At 48.8% G+C, this 20,142-nt stretch overlaps 1 protein-coding gene across 3 annotated transcripts in view; it reads right to left on the bottom strand.

Moving 5' to 3' along the window:
- Positions 1 to 20,142, bottom strand: part of SLC26A5 (solute carrier family 26 member 5) — a 50,054-nt gene that overhangs the window by 28,663 nt on the left and 1,249 nt on the right. The window contains exon 1 of one of the 3 annotated variants that reach the window (XM_084811476.1): positions 1,934 to 2,113. The exons of 1 other annotated variant lie outside the window; for it this stretch is intronic. The gene's annotated coding sequence lies outside the window, so the exon portion shown is untranslated. Of the gene's footprint in view, positions 1 to 81; positions 100 to 1,933; positions 2,114 to 20,142 lie in introns of those variants that run through there. One more of the 3 variants, XM_084811477.1, reaches the window with a different exon arrangement.

Raw genomic sequence — 20,142 nt, 5'->3', positions numbered from 1 at the left:
ACCAAGAGAATATATGCTAGAAGAATTTCTGCCACAGGATTGTATTCAACCTTTATATCAATTACCTGATCAGGTACTTACCGTATCAGACTCAGATGCACTGTTACCCTTACTGTCTTGTAAACAGTCACACAAGTAAACAGTCACACAACATTTCAATTGATGAAGTCAAACTAGTGCCCTCCAGGTTTATTCCTCCAGTCTTGCAACCTTGTGTTGCTACAGCATCCTCCAGAAATTAAAACAAATAAAAATACTTGCAACCACCACTATGGTGGAAGAGCATCAAAAAATTAAGAAAGATTCTAAAACAACTAGCCCTATGATTTTTGCAAGCTTGGTGAATCAGAATGCTCACATTTTTACTTCAAAAAGTGCCTCGTTTTGGCACCTAAAGCTTGTAACAGGTGTGGATTTTTTTAATTACTTTTTAATTTGAATCATGTCTATGTATATAATAACGGCATTTCAAAATATGCTGCCATTGTTGTTATTATTTTTAATACAAAGATCCAGCCTTGTCCTTACATGTCCACACCTTTACTCCTCTGATAGGTAGTGTGTTGTTTTCCAGTAAGAAAACAGAGGTTTCAAAATAGCTCTATTCTGCTCTCAGATCTGGGGTGGGTGGGGGGTAAGCTATGGACTACTGGACCTGAATCACTGAATAAAGCATATTAGGATTCACAATTATTTGCCTGAATAAATAAAAAGTCTGAAATGCACGATGTGATAATAAAGAAATGTACTAGAGGTTACAAGGTAATTTTCAAGAAAAATACATTTGTCAGAAAGTCACTGTGTAAATGGCAAAAAGAACCTAACGCCCGCACACAGGTAAATGCAGATAAAAATATCATATGTTAAAGAAGGATGTTTGATTTTGAAGGAAGAGACCACTGCATCCTTCTACAGAAAAACAAACAGATCTGTCCACTACTTCTGTGACAAATAATAAAGGTACAGTGAATTAGATCTATTAGATTTAAAACAACCTATTCAGAAACATTGGTCCAGTATTTTAAAACCACTAAATTTGACTATCTTGCAATGTTCAATTCTCATGACAGAGACTACTATATCCTTACAAAAAGTAAAAAGAAGCAAATACCACATTTTGTGTTATGAATATATGAAACTTGATATTTCATACACTCAGTTGTGTGTTAATAAGCATGGCTGTTAAGAACGTATTTCAATGAAGCAATGCAATCTTCCTCTTCATGCAGTTTGTGAAGAATCTTAAGATACTTTAACTTAAAAGAATAATTTAAGTGACTAGCTCGCTACTGTAACAACCAGCAAAACAGTAATCTGTTGTAATTGTGTTTTACATACCCTCTCTTAAATAAATTAATATAAGCATGATCTACCTGTCATGTAACCACTCAGGTCAAAATACTTTGAACTATGCAAGATCATAGCTCAGCAACATAGAAATAACTTGACTTATTGTTAAAGGATTTAGGCTACTGTGGTCAGCAGCTTATCTCATGCGTGTCACCACTTCCTTGCAACTGACCCTAGCGTTCTAAAGTTTGTTACTGAACTGATAAGACACTAGAGAAAGACTCAAGGCAATGTGAACTATTGACGGAAAAGCCACAAACACGGCCTAAGAAGAGAGTAAAACGATTAAAAACGTTGAACTTTTTAGTTTTAACACAAGTTCTATAGTTATTTAAGTTATTGCTGGCAATAATAAAGGGAAGACCAAAAAAACCCAAAACATTCTTATCTACAAAGAGTAAAGAAGAATGTCTATAGACTACTTGGCATAGAACTCTCAATGTGTTCTCAAAACTATGGCAGCTTTGTTTTGAATTTTAAGAAAAATGTTTTCCAGTATTTTGTTACAGCATCTGCAAGGCTATGATTAAATTTCTTGAATCAACCTACAAACACAGCACCAGTGATTCCCCCAGAAGGATACCTGCACCAATGTTTGCTGGAATATGACGGCACTGAACGATCTGTTCTTGGGCCTTCAAGCTTTAATCTCAGAAACTGGAGTGATCTCCTCGTAGCTGATTTTGCTGACTTGGTGGAAGGTGAAGAATAGCCAACAGCCTCTTAGAGATCCTGAGCCTGTTTCAACAGATAGTTCTGGGGAGAAGGTGTCTAATCCTCAGCTAGTGGACAATGAGAAGGTCCTTGATGACTTCATTAACTTGTTGAAGTTTTAAAGACTCTCTCCAGGTCTGGATGGAAGGACAGTGTTTCTACCATTCAAAAAACAACAACAACAACAGGAAAACTCCAGATGCCTTATCTATAAGTCTTCTGGAAGAATTTGTGCTACCATTTTAGAATTTCTAATCTCTATGGATCTTAAAGGAAAATCTGCCTTAAAAAGAATTTTTTTCCTTCAGTGTTCAAAAAATGGATCAGCAATGAAATTTTGCTACGCTGCCATCTAGCGATGTTTCTTAAAGGTACACTATATTAATCTTATAAAATAGTGCTATTTTAATGCTTTTTAATATCAATACCGTAAATCTTATCAAGGGGGGATGTCAAAGAGTATAAATGTAACGTGCATTGTTGATAAGAATTCATTGTATTTCATAGATGTGCTATTCATCTATGAATAGATGAATGCATCTATGATGTGCTATTCATAATAGCACATCCTGGTTCCCGCCTCCTAGCTGAGCAGAGCAGAGCAGAGGAAGCTGCTCCAGCTGGTCTAGGGCCTATACAAGCAAGCAAGCTCCCAGAGAGCGAGCGATCAGAGTGAGCGGGAAGGGAGAGCAAACAGGCGTTGGCCAGGGGAGTTTGCCAGAGGAGGTCAAGGGGGAGGACCCTAACATTTTTAAAAACATTTTTTAAACATTTATTTTTCTTGTAACACATACTTCTATACCAGTGGGACTCTGTTTTTAACCTCCAGTGAGTAGAGGACCAGGCACAGGCTACTCTAGAACAATCAGAAAGCCAGACACAAAAAGGGAAAAGAGGCTATGGACGGACAAGACTCTCCAGTGGTGATGACCTGCACGGTGTGTGCAATGTTTGTTTTCTTGCCTGAGAACAACATGGCCTACACCTGCAACAAGTGCAAGTTGATCACGCTGCTGGAGGAAAAAGAAGACTGGAGTGGCGACTGTCGACCCTCCAGGAAATAAGACAACACGAAGAGTTCTTGGACAGAACGGTGGAACTACAGCAGCAAAGTGAGGAACAGAAGCTTGAACAGCAACAGCAAGCTCAGGCAGAAGAGGGAAATGCTGAGGTGAGGAAATATGCAGTAGAGGATACTCCTTGGAAAAGGGTGACAGTTAAGAGCAGAAGAACTAGAAGCCACTCGGTACCAGTGGAAGCAGTGGAGCTATGGAACCGTTTCCAGGTACTTGAGGATGAGACTGGAGGGCAGCCTGCAGAGGAAGAATTACAGGGGAACCTGCATGAGAGTGAGCAAGAGGCTGAAGGTCAGTCAAGCAGAGGTGATGAAACCAAGGCCTACAACCACAGGAAGAGAAGAGTAGTAGTAGTGGGAGATTCCTTGCTGCCTGAGATCGAAACCCAAGTATGTTGTGAAGACCCGTGGGCTCACCAAGTATGCTGCCTCCTGGGAGGATGGATTAGAGACATGACAGAAGGGTTGCCCGCACTCATAAAGCCCACTGACAGGTATCCCTTTCTTCTCATCCATGTGGGAACAAATGATACCGCCAAGCAGAGCTACAAAGAAATCACGTCAGACTTTGAAGCTTTGGGAAGGAAACTCAAGAACTTTGGGGCCCAGAGAGTTTTCTCACCCATCCTTCCAGTAGTTAGAAGAGGAATAGAAAGGGAACGAAAAATACTCCAGGTGAATGACGGGCAATGAAGGTGGTGCTGACGAGAGAGATTTGGATTCTAGGACCATAGGCTAAACTTCCCGGAAGATGGACTGGGACGGGTTGCACCTCACAAAGGATGGGAAGAATGTGTTTGGCCACAGCATGAAGAACTTTATCAGAAAGACTTTAAACTGGATCCTACGGGGAAGGGAGATGTAAAGTTGGGGGTAACAGTGGATGAAGGCTCATGCACCGCAACGGAGAGAACAGCTCTAATAGCGCCAAAGGCGAAGTACAGGCTGAAGGAGCAGGATTGCAGCTTGAGATTGATAGGCATATGGTCAAGGAACACCTAATTACTTTGAATGAGTTCGAATCTCCAGGGCCAGATGAACTGCATCCTAGAGTAATAAAGGAACTGTCAGAAGAACTCTCAGAACCACTGTCTATTCTCTTTGAGAAATCATGGAGGACGGGTGAAGTGCCAGATGACTGGAAGAGGGCTAATGTTGTCCCTGTCTTCAAAAAAGGTAAAAAGGAGGAACCTGGGAACTACAGACCAGTCAGTCTGACATCAATCACCGGGAAAATTCTGGAGCAGATGATAAAGCAATCAATCGGTAAGCACCTTGAAAATAATGCAGTGATTACTCGAAGCCTACATGGATTTGTCAAGAACAAGTCCTGCCAGATGAATCTGATCTCATTTTTTGATCAGGTGACCACCCTTGTGGACTGTGGGAATGCTGTGAACATTATATACCTTGACTTCAGCACATATACATTTATGATATCCTGATGAGCAAACCAGCTCAAAGTGGGCTAGCTGAAACAACGATCCGGTGGATCCACAGTTGGCTGCAGAATTGGACTCAAGAGTGCTTATCAATGGGATCTTCTCCAACTGGGGAGAGGTAACGAGCAGGGTACCGCAGGGCTCAGTGCTGGGCCCAGTGCTCTTCAACATTTTTATTAATGACTTGGAGGAGGAGGTGCAGGGAATGCTGATCAAATTTGCAGATGACACCAAATGGAGCAGGATAGCTAATACCTTGGAAGACAGAAACAAAATTCAAAGTGATATTGATAGATTGGAGCGCTGGGCAGAAAACAACAGAATGACATTTAATAGGGATAAATGCCAAGTTCTGCACCTAGGAAAAAGAAACCAAATGCACACTTACAAGATGTAAGTAATACATACATGTGTATATACATACACATACATGGCTCAACCACACTACAAGCGAGAAGGATCTTGGAATTGTTGTAGGTCACAAGCTGAATATGAGTCAACAATGTGATGTGGCTGCAAAAAAGGCAAATGCTATTTTGGGCTGCATTCATAGAAGCATAGCTTCCAAATCCCAGGAAGTACTAGTTCCCCTCTACTCAGCACTGGTTAGGCCTCATCTGGAGTACTGTGTCCAGTTCTGGGCACCGCACTTTGAGAAGGATGCAGACAAGCTGGAGAGGGTTCAGAGGAGGGCAGCAAAGATGATCAGGGGACTGGAAACAAAGCCCAATGAAGACAGACTGAAGGAACTGGGTATGTTTAGCCTTGAGAAGAGAAGACTGAGGAGGATAGGATAGCACTCTTCAAGTCCTTGAAAGGTTGTCAAAGAGAGGAAGGCCAGGATCTAAGGCAGATTCCAGCTGAACATCAGGAAAAACTTCTTACGGCTTATAAAAAACAAGAGTTTATTCTGATTGCCCAGAGAGATCCTGGGAGAACAAGAAGCCTACCGAACATGATTACCTAAGCTCTGCCAACTATGCTTGCCACATAAGTAATTATAAGATCTTAATGATGCCTGCTTTGTTGGTTAAGAGGAATAGAACTTTGTTTTTATTAAGAAATATGCTAGCCACAATGTCTATTACGCTTCTAATCATCTTAATTTCATTATATATAGTCATGTGTCATGCTTGTTTTATCATTTCAAAGATGTGTTATTCTCTAATACTCTTTGAGCAATAAATAGATATTTTGTAGTACCACTTTGCATCATTTGGTGCGAAGGGCGTTTCTGAGAGCACAACCCATATCAATTAACTCTTGAAGCCCAGAACACTCAGCTGAGGTTCATACATCCGTTGACGAGGGGGGTCTGTCCATATAGCCTCTGTTTTCTCTCTGGGTCAGGTGAGTCACAGACGCACTTGTTCAAAGAAGAGAACAAAGCTAGTCAGATGGAGTGGGAATGGGTCTCCCATCTCAAGAGAACCTGGAAAGGGAGGCAGGAAGGTGAAAATGTCATCACACCGCTGCTCAAGGTGTCCAACAAGACCCCCCACGGTGACCACTGTGTCAAACCACCAGCTGTGTGGGAGGGAACTTGGAAAGGGAGAGAGGCAGGCAAAGATGCCATTGCATGCCTGTTCCTGGACTGTCCCCTCCCTTCCTCCAGAGCCTATGTAAGACCAGGAGGGAGGTCGAAAGCACCACCATACACTTGCTCAAGGTGCAGCAGGATTGCCCCTCACGCTTACCGCCCAGGTAAGGCCAACTGCTCTGTGTGAGAGAGAAACAGGAACAGGAGCCAAAGAGATTCTCACACAACCTGTTGCTAATTCAGCTGGACTGCCCCCCACTGAGTCCATGTAAGACCAACTGTCCCCGTTGTGAGAGAAAACCAAGAGGCAGCAGCAGAAGCAAGCAGGCAAAGTTACCATCAGCCGACTGCCCCTTGTTCAGCTCAAAGTTGCTCCCCCCTACTACTCTTGTCTGCCATGTTCAAAGGAACTACACCGGCCCTCCATATGTCTTGGACTACAACTCCCATCGCCCCCAGTGAACAGTCAGCAATCTACCTGTGGGCAAGCCTTTTCCCCTTCCGGACCTCCAGCAAAGGTCCTTGCTTAAGATGATGGAAAAGTGTGGGTCCTCCCTTATACTGAGTCAGACCATGGGTCCATCTAGCCCAGTATTGTCAAGGCTGACTGGTACTGGCTCTCCAGGGTTTCAGGCAGGAGTTTTTCCTGCCCTACCTGGAGATGCTGAAGATTGAACCTGGGCCCTTTTGCACACAGAGCAAGTGCTCTGCCACTGTGTCATGGCCCTTCCTTCTCTGGCCCTCATCTGGGTCATTCAGTGTTGGTATCCTAAACAAGCTGCCCCCAAACCAGTTGGTATCCTTTCAAGTGGCCTGGGCTAACAGGCAATGCTGCTAACAGCTCCAAATCGTAGCTATTATTTTATTATTTATTTAATGGAGCTATGTACTGCTGAAAATTTTTTAAAATATTAAAAAATATCTCTAAGTGGTTCACAAAATATGTTATAAATTACATTATAATATAATTAAAATACATTAAATTGCTAAAACATTTATATAAACCAAGAATGAAAACATTAAAAACCAACACAACACCATAATAACAAACAGACTGGGCACCACATTCACTGAGGGAAGGCCTGGGTAAAGAAATAGGTCTTTAAATGGAGCCTAAATCATGACACAGTTAATGCCACCCAAATACCAGGAGGGAGATCATTCCATCAATTGGGTGATGAGAAGGCCTGCTTTCTGGTTGCTGCAGGATGGCACTCATGGGACAACCAGCAAGGCCTCTTCCGATAATCTTAATGCCCACACAAGTCTATATTGGGGAAGGCGATCTGCCTGGTAACCTGGCCCCAGGTTGGTCAGGCTTTATATGCCAACACCAAGACCTTGCACTTGGCTCAGTAGCTAATAGGTAGCCAATGCAGTTCCTTTAACACCAGTGTAATATGTGCAGGCCAGGCACTCCACTCAGCATCCTGGCTGCTGCATTCTGCACCACACCAAGCACAAGGTAGTCCCACCTAAAGCGCATTACAGTAAACTAAACATGAGGTTAGCAATGCATGGACTACAATGGCCAGGGTACCCTATTGAGCTATACATACTGGACTAGGCAGCATCCCGATGACAACCTTGCCCTGTCCTCCCTCAGATTTTGGCCAATCAGGACAGCTGGTTGCCTCCCAAATGGCCTTGGCCTCCTGCTCAGCTCTAACACGGGGAGAGTGGATTATGCCTTAAAAAAAACAAACCCTGCAATTGCAGGGGGCATTTCTGTGGAACCTGAACTCTGTTAACCTCAGAGCAAGGGGACTTCCATGCTGCCAATCACCATGAGAAAAGTCTAACGAATGAGATTTAAGGGTAGTTCTTATAGGAAAGCCAGGTGATGGGTGGTGTGGGAGACATCACCCAGAGAGTTTCAGCTGTTGTGCAGTATAGAAGAGTAAAAAATAAATCAAATTAATTAAATTCTGTCACACAAGCCCCAAACTGTTCAGATGACTTTTGGAGGGGCACACTAATCACATGACATGGGCAAAATGGAAGGACAGTAGATTTGACTATATGAAAATAGAAGCAAACACTCATGTTTGGCAGCTGTCTTCCTTTACGTTGAAAACAGAGAGGAGCTTTTTAAAACAGAGGGCTCTCAGGAATTTCCATGCAGGCCTACTGAGCAGCTGCAGTAGTATACAATAGTATAGCTGCCCTGAATCATAGGCAAGGTTGTGTAATGGACAAATTTCAGTCCCTCTGTAATTCCATGAGGGAAAATATAAGTGATGAAAGCTGTTCTTGAGCAATCTTATGTTCTTAATCTCAATGCATAATAGAAAAGAACAAACTGACAGTAATAAAAGCTATAGCAATATTCCTTATCTGTCAGATAAGAGCAACTGGGTGTACCCAAGAGCCAGAATGCAAGAGACTTAAGAAATGTTGGCTCTTAAATCTGACTGATAAAGTCAAGATTTGAAAGGACTTTATTGCCATCATCAACCTGAAAGTGTTAGAAAAACACACTTGGTGATACAGTCTCTGGGCAAGCCCACTCTAGCTCCCAAAACAAAGGACAAAAATTTGATAATGGCTGTGGCTATTATTTCTTTGTTAGACTGACAGCCCAGAATAATTGGTTGATTTTTCATCCATGTGAGCTACTGGCTACGTGGTAGTCTCCTGACTGCTGGGGAAATTGTGTTTTTGAACAAGATACCCGTCAGGGCTTGGAGAAGATGACAGGTTTACTACTGAGTATACATTTCACAGGGAGCTGCAACGAAGCCTGGCTCTTTAATGGGTCTACCTCGTTCCCAAATGCACATTCATACCTCACACGCAGAGATGATGTCAAAGATAGGCATGGCTGGGCACCTGCCGGAGGCCACACCCCAGCAGGGGCCCACTGACAAGAGCTTCCTGGAGTTGCTCCTCTTCTTCACCATTTCAACCCATTTGTTCACCTGCCTTTCACTCTGGCCCAGACAATGGTGGTGGTGAGGAGCAGGAGCAGGAGCAGGAGATGCCACGGCCTGGTTGCTCGCTGACTCCCTGCCTGCCAAGCAAGCAAGCGGTAGCAATGATGAGAAAGAAGATGCGGAGCAGCTAGCGACCATGGCAGTGAGAAGGCAGACCCCCCCCCCCCGAGGGAGGGGGCCCATTGAGGTGTTGCCCAAGGGAAATCAAAAACCTGGAGCTGGTACTGATCGTATATTTAGGGGTACAATTACAGAAGGCTACATATATACCTAAAAATAAATGCATGAAGTGGCCTGAGATACACAAATTAAATGCAGAATACAGATGCACAAAGGATCATTTGCCTTCTAATCTGCAAAAGGAGAAAAAGTTTACACTGCACATGCAATACTATTTTCTTTACACAAGTAAAGTAAAGCCAAGCTAAGCTTAGGGATGTTACCCAGCAACATTTTGAAATATGAAGCCATTAGGTTTTGCAATTCTAGAATAGCATTTTCAGACCAGAATGACCGTCTTCACAATCTTACTCTGGACTATGAAGAGTGGCTGGCTATAGTCATTTTGTGTTTAGTTTAGGCCAAACTTCTGTGGGTCTACAATGCCACAGGCAATTTCTAAGCAGTGCAGAAACCATTCCTGCAGATTCTTGCCCTAAAGCCACTTCCTTTTCACTTTAATTCACTGAAGTCACCTGCTCTGATGATTGCCCTATTCCTGTCAGCACAGAAGATTTGCAGCTGGGCCACATCATGACACAGCCTCTCCCACTGAGGGCATGTTTACACAGCCAGGAATATTCATGTTGATTAATCAGGAGATTTGGCCCAAGTTTACAATCCTTATTTTCCCAGGCAGGAAATACCAGGTATTTTAAAATATAACCTTTGAAGTGTAACTACTATGGGTCCCTCGTGGAACGCTTTCAGGTCAGTGTGCTTATTGTAAATTCTGAATTCCACCCAAGATGATGACCAGGGCTGTGATTTGGAGGCATTCACAGGAAATTTTCCAGTTTTTCTTTCAGCAGCTTTATACACACACACACACACGCACGCACTCAGAACAACTGCTTTTTAATCTCCTCCACATTTACAATGTAGTTTGGAGACTGCCAGGGCATAAGGAGATTTGAAAAGGAAACTGTAAGCAGGGATGAGAATAATATGCACTCCTCACTAGGGATGTTGGAGAAATCCACAACATATTCAAATGAGTTTGGATTCTACAGCGGACTGGCTTTTCTGAGTCTTCTGAGAGTTTTTACTTTGGTGGTGGTTGTGTGGATTTGCACTAATGAGCATTAGCAAAAGTGGAACAAAATTCTTTTACATCCCTAAAAGAAAAATCAGATTCTGTCAATGAGCAGCAAACATAATGAAAGAAGCCTGAAAATTCGCAAAACACAGATGGAACAGATCTAACAAAATCTGTACATCCCAACTCATAAGGAACAAGTTCTTTTGTAGGCACTCTTAGGGCAAATCCTTGAACTGTGATTTGTTGTTAAACTCTGAAAAAATGAAAAGACAATATAGTTTGAGGGTTGACTGAGAGTTGCTGAAAGGAAAGACAAACTCCATGCATCTACAGTACAGGCTGTGCCCCTATGTATACAGTCATTTCCCCAAACTGAAACAGATGAAAGGCTTTATTAAAGGAGGGCAGAGGGGACTATGACTGGTCCTCTGAGCTCCTTGGAAAAATAGTGGAATACATTGGAAATAAATAAATTATACTAATAAACAAATATCCAGAAGCTCTAAACATTGGCCCAGTTTGTAGTAGGGAGTGAAGACAGGAGGGCTGCTTTCTATTGGAAAATAAGTGTTATCTCGAGAAATGTGCGCCCAAGAGGAGACACCCAATATGACCAAGAGACACACCAATGAAGTTATTTATCCCCGATAATACTGATGTTGGACTACATAGAGAGGATTGCGGTAACAGCATAAAAGTGAATCTGGAGAACTAGATATTTTAAAAAACAAGTATTTTATTAAAAGAGAATGAATTTTCATAGGTAATTACTTGGTTCATCAGATGCTAGAGTGAAACTCGGGCTGCAAGTCAGGAAAATCAGTTAATGAGATGGTTATACTCCATCTTCCCCAGTCTTGAAAGGGACAGTGATACAATGAACTATACATTAGCAAATAAAGGGTAGAAAATCCAAAGTGCTTCTCTTAGCTTTTATAATTGAGAAGAAACCTTAGACCCTCTTCAGATCCTGCTTGACTGAGTTTTAGAATAAACTCAGATCCATCATGAGAAATTTGAGATAACCGATGTCCAAGATCAACATGTAGTCTGTCAATGACCTGCCATTTCATGCTTAATTTCATGTCCAAATTCAACGTATGTTCACTTCCAAAGTTCTATTTTCACTAAATGTTTTTGTCCCCAGGAGTCCAGTATGCTATCAGCTTTGTATGTTTGTTCTAGGCAAGGAACAGTTTTAAAAGGTCAGTTATGCCCATTTATGTATCACATGATCCCTACATGCCGAGATGATTAAATGCTACAATAATCCGCCAATCACAGCAAAGCACTAAGCCTTTCCACAGTTTATTTAGCTAAATCATGGCCCCAGTTCTCAGCATAAACGGCTTGTATGCTCCCCTCTGAGAGAAGAGTGAAAGATTTAATTTCTATCCATTTTTCTGTCATTTCAGGAACACCCAAGGTTGTTTGAGGGTGTTCTTCATGCTGATGCTGGCTCGAAGGCTAACCTGAACAACCTATTTAGCTTGGCAGGTTCATAAAGCAAATGGCGCTTGCAGTCAAATTGACATCGTAGTGTCAATACTTGGTATGTTCACTGAAAGGATCATGTGGAGGTTATCTAGGCACTTGCCAATAACAAGTTGGGGAAGAAAATGCATACCCCTTAGATCAGTATTTCCTATGCCAGGTCACAGGAGGAACACTGGAGGAACATTTCCTTCTTTGGAGGAACATTTCATTCTACACTCAGAAAGCTACATATATATTTTCTTTATCAGCTCCAAGAACAATTGATAGGCACACTGGCAACTGAAGAATAACAGAGTTAATATTGTCCCAGAGTATCCAACCATCCCCTTTCCTAATTGGCCAGGACACAGGATGGTACTGTTTTTTCAGGCCAAGGTTGATGCTTTTGGAATTCCATTGCACCGGTCCAGGTGTATCCATGCTCCTTCCCCCTTGGGATTATGTCACCGTCCAAATATTGTTGTACAGAGGGTCTCTGCTGTGCTTTGTACTAAATTTGATAGTCTTGTTAGCTGCTAACGGTCAACACAATGACAATCATTCTCTATAAAAGCAGCCATGTAATGACTAACGCCCCATATAATGATCTTACTATCAACAGAACCCTTTACACGAAACTACATTCTTTGCCCACTGAATTATCTGTATCTGCAATATCTATGGAAATGTTTAGTTGTTTTATGTGTAAGATGGTTGATAGCAATATTATAACACCTGAATGGCCAATTCTGTGATAAATCAAGTTTTTTTTGCCAGGATATGCTTTTGGAGGCATGTGGATGCTCATCAACAGTGTTTTTTGCTGGAATCTGTGGGTGCTGTAAGCAAATGCTAATAAATTGGCTATTAGCTGCAGAGAACTGTCCAGCAGTTTTCCTGCTATTAGCACATGCTTTAATACCTTATAACCAAGGCTACTCATTTTTGTGCACTCAAAACATATTTGCCTGACCAAATCTAGTCACTGTTAAACTTGGTATTATGTGTATAGGCTTTGACCTTGGACAGAAGCCACAGTAAAAACACAGAATGTTAAGAAATATCTTGCAGATTTCTCAGTTCACCACAGAGAGCTGCATATTTTTGCAAGAGAGCAATCCTATGGCCCCTAGACAGCATCTGGAGGGCCATAGGATAGTTCGGATTCCTGGACCCAAGATTGGAGACAATGCTCCGACTTCAGATCCAGGAGTTGGAGCTCCCCGTTCCCTCCCCCTCACAGCCAGTGAGGAGAGAACTGCACCAGCTGCTTCTACAAGCTCACAAATGTGAGCTCAGAGAGGAGGGAAAGGGGGCAGTTCTATGAGCAGGGAGGGGAGGAGACCAGGGTGGCCAGTTTATGAACAATCCTAGCCTCCTTCTCTCCTACTCCCTGATGGCTGTTTAACTAAAAACGCCCGTCTAGCTAAAATGCAGAGTGGTGGGAGTCCGGAGGCAATGATCACCTCCACATTCCTCCTGCTATGCATAGGATGCCCATCATCCTTCAAGTTTGGAGGCTGAGGGGCACTCAGATAGGACTGTACCCTAAATGTTTTAAAATACTTCATCATACTACAACAATCAAAGGAGCACAATACTAATTTTCTTTGCCTTCCCCACCATTCTTTTAAAGAAAGGTTTTATGAACATTACATAAAAGTTTCCAACAAAAAAAAAATTAAACAAAGAAGAAAAATAGCAGCAGCAACATTCCTGGGGAAAGAAAGTACGGAAAGGTAACTAGAAGAAATCAGGAAGCAATCAGATAGGCTGGAGCTGATCATGGGATCTGAATACACAAGCAACGCTTAAAAAACTGATGGCTTCAGGAGTGGGGCCTTCCCACCCCATCAAAGGTTGCTTTTCTTCACAGAAGTCAATGGAACTGAATACTCTGGCCAGCCAGTCCTCATCTGTATACCAATACCAATTATAAAAATAATATCTCTGATAAAGATGATTAAGCAAAAAGTGAAGCAACAGGAGGAAGGATTAGAAGAGGAAGTGAACAAGGCAGTAACCAAAATGAAATAGATCAAACAGAAGGGAAAATGGTGTGGCTGAAAGAACTGCAGCAGTGGAAGGGATCAGGCAAGGATCCCAAATGGTGGGTTAAGACCTGTTATAAATGACTTATAAAGGATTCTTGGTGGGTACTAGTGCAGAATAATACAAGAAAGGGGCTTCTTACAACTGGTGGGCAAGAGGTGTGTCTAGATCGAGATCGGAGACAAATTTACTCTTGTTGGGTCCCTTTCAAAAACTAGTTTGGTAGCTACTGATCTAAATGACAGGAAGGAACCCTGAGCTTATCTCCAGAACTTCTTTTCAAAGTTAGGGCTCATCCCTTGTGAAACAGAGAATACCTCTGGGGATAAGCAGAGTATTTCTCACTCCCCCAACCAATTGAAACCACCCTTACACATTAGAAGGGCAAAGGCTTCCAGATCAGAGGAAATGACATTGAAATGCCTCCTTCCAGCCTAGCTTGCCCTTCAGATTTTGCCATGGAAGTACTGAACCCATTGTAATATATGACTAAAGCAGGAGCAGTGTGCCGTCAGGGTAGGTAGGGCTTTGGGGGCAGAAGTCCAGGGCCCCACCGAGAAAAATGGGCTGGAGGGCACAAATTCATCAGGGCTGGCTTACTACATTCTAAAGTAAGTAAAGTAACACCCATCGCCATCTAAAAAGGGCCACTTCGTAAGACCAGTAATTCCAGGGTCTAGAACTCTCTCCCTCTCTCTCAGTCAGGGTTAGCGCTTAACTGGCCCTTTCTCTGTGCCTTTTAACAGCAGCTTGACGCACAGAAATTAAGCCAGTGAGGCTTCCCTCATTTTACCCCTATGCGGGGTGGGGTGGGGGGGTCAGCCCGCTTGATTCCTCATTTTACCCCTATGCGGGGTGGGGTGGGGGGGTCAGCCCGCTTGATTCCTCATTTTACCCCTATGCGGGGGGGTGGGGGGGTCAGCCCGCTTGATTCCTCATTTTACCCCTATGCGGGGGGGTGGGGGGGTCAGCCCGCTTGATTCCTCATTTTACCCCTATGCGGGGTGGGGTGGGGGGGTCAGCCTGCCTGATTCCTCATTTTACCCCTATGCGGGGTGGGGTGGGGGGGTCAGCCCGCCTGATTCCACATTTTACCCCTATGCGGGGTGGGGTGGGGGGGTCAGCCCGCTTGATTCCTCATTTTACCCCTATGCGGGGGGGTGGGGGGGTCAGCCCGCTTGATTCCTCATTTTACCCCTATGCGGGGGGGGGTGGGGGGGTCAGCCCGCCTGATTCCTCATTTTACCCCTATGCGGGGGGGTGGGGGGGTCAGCCCGCCTGATTCCTCATTTTACCCCTATGCGGGGGGGTGGGGGGGTCAGCCCGCCTGATTCCTCATTTTACCCCTATGCGGGGGGGGGTGGGGGGGTCAGCCCGCCTGATTCCTCATTTTACCCCTATGCGGGGTGGGGTGGGGGGGTCAGCCCGCCTGATTCCTCATTTTACCCCTATGCGGGGGGGGGTGGGGGGGTCAGCCTGCCTGATTCCTCATTTTACCCCTACGCGGGGGGGTGGGGGGGTCAGCCCGCCTGATTCCTCATTTTACCCCTATGCGGGGGTGGGTGGGGGGGTCAGCCCGCCTGATTCCTCATTTTACCCCTATGCGGGGTGGGGTGGGGGGGTCAGCCCGCCTGATTCCTCATTTTACCCCTATGCGGGGGGGGGTGGGGGGGTCAGCCCGCCTGATTCCTCATTTTACCCCTATGCGGGGTGGGGTGGGGGGGTCAGCCTGCCTGATTCCTCATTTTACCCCTACGCGGGGGGGTGGGGGGGTCAGCCTGCCTGATTCCTCATTTTACCCCTATGCGGGGGGGGGTGGGGGGGTCAGCCTGCCTGATTCCTCATTTTACCCCTATGCGGGGGGGGGTGGGGGGGTCAGCCTGCCTGATTCCTCATTTTACCCCTATGCGGGGGGGGTGGGGGGGGTCAGCCTGCCTGATTCCTCATTTTACCCCTATGCGGGGGGGGGGTGGGGGGGTCAGCCTGCCTGATTCCTCATTTTACCCCTATGCGGGGGGGGGTGGGGGGGTCAGCCCGCCTGATTCCTCATTTTACCCCTATGCGGGGGGGGGTGGGGGGGTCAGCCTGCCTGATTCCTCATTTTACCCCTATGCGGGGGGGGGGGTGGGGGGGTCAGCCTGCCTGATTCCTCATTTTACCCCTATGCGGGGGTGGGGTGGGGGGGTCAGCCTGCCTGATTCCTCATTTTACCCCTATGCGGGGGTGGGGTGGGGGGGTCAGCCCGCCTGATTCCTCATTTTACCCCTATGCGGGGTGGGGGTGGGGGGGTCAGCCTGCCTGATTCCTCATTTTACCCCTATGCGGGGTGGGGGTGGGGGGGTCAGCCTGCCTGATTCCTCATTTTACCCCTATGCGGGGTGGGGGTGGGGGGGTCAGCCTGCCTGATTCCTCATTTTACCCCTATGCGGGGTGGGGGGTGGGGGGGTCAGCCCGCCTGATTCCTCATTTTACCCCTATGCGGGGGGGTGGGGGGGTCAGCCCGCCTGATTCCTCATTTTACCCCTATGCGGGGGGGGTGGGGGGGTCAGCCCGCCTGATTCCTCATTTTACCCCTATGCGGGGGGGTGGGGGGGTCAGCCCGCCTGATTCCTCATTTTACCCCTATGCGGGGGGGTGGGGGGGTCAGCCCGCCTGATTCCTCATTTTACCCCTATGCGGGGGGGGTGGGGGGGTCAGCCCGCCTGATTCCTCATTTTACCCCTATGCGGGGGGGGTGGGGGGGGTCAGCCCGCCTGATTCTTCATTTTACCCCTATGCGGGGGGGGTGGGGGGGGTCAGCCCGCCTGATTCCTCATTTTACCCCTATGCGGGGGGGGTGGGGGGGGTCAGCCCGCCTGATTCCTCATTTTACCCCTATGCGGGGGGGGTGGGGGGGTCAGCCCGCCTGATTCCTCATTTTACCCCTATGCGGGGGGGGTGGGGGGGGGTCAGCCCGCCTGATTCCTCATTTTACCCCTATGCGGGGGGGGGGGGTCAGCCCGCCTGATTCCTCATTTTACCCCTATGCGGGGGTGGGTGGGGGGGGTCAGCCCGCCTGATTCCTCATTTTACCCCTATGCGGGGGGGTGGGGGGGTCAGCCCGCCTGATTCCTCATTTTACCCCTATGCGGGGGGGGTGGGGGGGTCAGCCCGCCTGATTCCTCATTTTACCCCTATGCGGGGGGGGTGGGGGGGGTCAGCCCGCCTGATTCCTCATTTTACCCCTATGCGGGGGGGGTGGGGGGGTCAGCCCGCCTGATTCCTCATTTTACCCCTATGCGGGGGGGGTGGGGGGGGTCAGCCCGCCTGATTCCTCATTTTACCCCTATGCGGGGGGGGTGGGGGGGGGTCAGCCCGCCTGATTCCTCATTTTACCCCTATGCGGGGGTGGGTGGGGGGGGGTCAGCCCGCCTGATTCCTCATTTTACCCCTATGCGGGGGTGGGTGGGGGGGGTCAGCCCGCCTGATTCCTCATTTTACCCCTATGCGGGGGGGGTGGGGGGGGTCAGCCCGCCTGATTCCTCATTTTACCCCTATGCGGGGGGGGTGGGGGGGGTCAGCCCGCCTGATTCCTCATTTTACCCCTATGCGGGGGGGGTGGGGGGGGTCAGCCCGCCTGATTCCTCATTTTACCCCTATGCGGGGGGGGTGGGGGGGGGTCAGCCCGCCTGATTCCTCATTTTACCCCTATGCGGGGGGGGTGGGGGGGGTCAGCCCGCCTGATTCCTCATTTTACCCCTATGCGGGGGGGGTGGGGGGGGTCAGCCCGCCTGATTCCTCATTTTACCCCTATGCGGGGGGGGTGGGGGGGTCAGCCTGCCTGATTCCTCATTTTACCCCTACGCGGGGGGGTGGGGGGGGGTCAGCCCGCCTGATTCCTCATTTTACCCCTATGCGGGGGGGGTGGGGGGGTCAGCCCGCCTGATTCCTCATTTTACCCCTATGCGGGGGGGGTGGGGGGGGGTCAGCCCGCCTGATTCCTCATTTTACCCCTATGCGGGGGGGGTGGGGGGGGTCAGCCCGCCTGATTCCTCATTTTACCCCTATGCGGGGGGGGTGGGGGGGTCAGCCCGCCTGATTCCTCATTTTACCCCTATGCGGGGGGGGTGGGGGGGTCAGCCCGCCTGATTCCTCATTTTACCCCTATGCGGGGGGGTGGGGGGGTCAGCCCGCCTGATTCCTCATTTTACCCCTATGCGGGGGGGTGGGGGGGGGTCAGCCCGCCTGATTCCTCATTTTACCCCTATGCGGGGGGGTGGGGGGGGTCAGCCCGCCTGATTCCTCATTTTACCCCTATGCGGGGGGGGTGGGGGGGGTCAGCCCGCCTGATTCCTCATTTTACCCCTATGCGGGGGGGGTGGGGGGGGTCAGCCCGCCTGATTCCTCATTTTACCCCTATGCGGGGGGGGTGGGGGGGGGTCAGCCCGCCTGATTCCTCATTTTACCCCTATGCGGGGTGGGGTGGGGGGGGTCAGCCCGCCTGATTCCTCATTTTACCCCTATGCGGGGTGGGGTGGGGGGGGTCAGCCCGCCTGATTCCTCATTTTACCCCTATGCGGGGGGGGTGGGGGGGGTCAGCCCGCCTGATTCCTCATTTTACCCCTATGCGGGGGGGGGTGGGGGGGGTCAGCCCGCCTGATTCCTCATTTTACCCCTATGCGGGGGGGGGTGGGGGGGGTCAGCCCGCCTGATTCCTCATTTTACCCCTATGCGGGGGGGGTAGGGGGGGGTCAGCCCGTCTGATTCCTCATTTTACCCCTATGCGGGGTGGGGGTGGGGGGGGTCAGCCCGCCTGATTCCTCATTTTACCCCTATGCGGGGTGGGGGTGGGGGGGGTCAGCCCGCCTGATTCCTCATTTTACCCCTATGCGGGGTGGGGGGTGGGGGGGTCAGCCCGCCTGATTCCTCATTTTACCCCTATGTGGGGGGGGTGGGGGGGTCAGCCCGCCTGATTCCTCATTTTACCCCTATGCGGGGGGGGTGGGGGGGTCAGCCCGCCTGATTCCTCATTTTACCCCTATGCGGGGGGGGTGGGGGGGTCAGCCCGCCTGATTCCTCATTTTACCCCTATGCGGGGTGGGGGTGGGGGGGGTCAGCCCGCCTGATTCCTCATTTTACCCCTATGCGGGGGGGGGGTGGGGGGGTCAGCCCGCCTGATTCCTCATTTTACCCCTATGCGGGGGGGGTGGGGGGGTCAGCCCGCCTGATTCCTCATTTTACCCCTATGCGGGGGGGGTGGGGGGGTCAGCCCGCCTGATTCCTCATTTTACCCCTATGCGGGGGGGGTGGGGGGGTCAGCCCGCCTGATTCCTCATTTTACCCCTATGCGGGGGGGGTGGGGGGGTCAGCCCGCCTGATTCCTCATTTTACCCCTATGCGGGGGGTGGGGGGGGGTCAGCCCGCCTGATTCCTCATTTTACCCCTATGCGGGGGGTGGGGGGGGGTCAGCCCGCCTGATTCCTCATTTTACCCCTATGCGGGGGGGGGTGGGGGGGGTCAGCCCGCCTGATTCCTCATTTTACCCCTATGCGGGGGGGGTGGGGGGGGGTCAGCCCGCCTGATTCCTCATTTTACCCCTATGCGGGGGGGGTAGGGGGGGGTCAGCCCGCCTGATTCCTCATTTTACCCCTATGCGGGGTGGGGGTGGGGGGGGTCAGCCCGCCTGATTCCTCATTTTACCCCTATGCGGGGGGGTGGGGGGGTCAGCCCGCCTGATTCCTCATTTTACCCCTATGCGGGGGGGGGTGGGGGGGTCAGCCCGCCTGATTCCTCATTTTACCCCTATGCGGGGGGGTGGGGGGGTCAGCCCGCCTGATTCCTCATTTTACCCCTATGCGGGGGGGGTGGGGGGGGGTCAGCCCACCTGATTCCTCATTTTACCCCTATGCGGGGGGGGGTGGGGGGGTCAGCCCGCCTGATTCCTCATTTTACCCCTATGCGGGGGGGGTGGGGGGGTCAGCCCGCCTGATTCCTCATTTTACCCCTATGCGGGGGGGGGTGGGGGGGGTCAGCCCGCCTGATTCCTCATTTTACCCCTATGCGGGGTGGGGGTGGGGGGGGTCAGCCCGCCTGATTCCTCATTTTACCCCTATGCGGGGTGGGGGGTGGGGGGGTCAGCCCGCCTGATTCCTCATTTTACCCCTATGCGGGGGGGGTGGGGGGGTCAGCCCGCCTGATTCCTCATTTTACCCCTATGCGGGGGGGGTGGGGGGGGGTCAGCCCGCCTGATTCCTCATTTTACCCCTATGCGGGGTGGGGGTGGGGGGGGTCAGCCCGCCTGATTCCTCATTTTACCC

The sequence above is a fragment of the Heloderma suspectum genome, chromosome 7 (assembly GCF_057233095.1).
Source record: "Heloderma suspectum isolate Gila_16-S chromosome 7, 16-S_ref, whole genome shotgun sequence".
Lineage (NCBI taxonomy): Eukaryota > Metazoa > Chordata > Lepidosauria > Squamata > Helodermatidae > Heloderma > Heloderma suspectum.
Note: the sequence above shows the minus strand (reverse complement) of the source record. Positions and strands in the feature narration are given on the sequence as shown.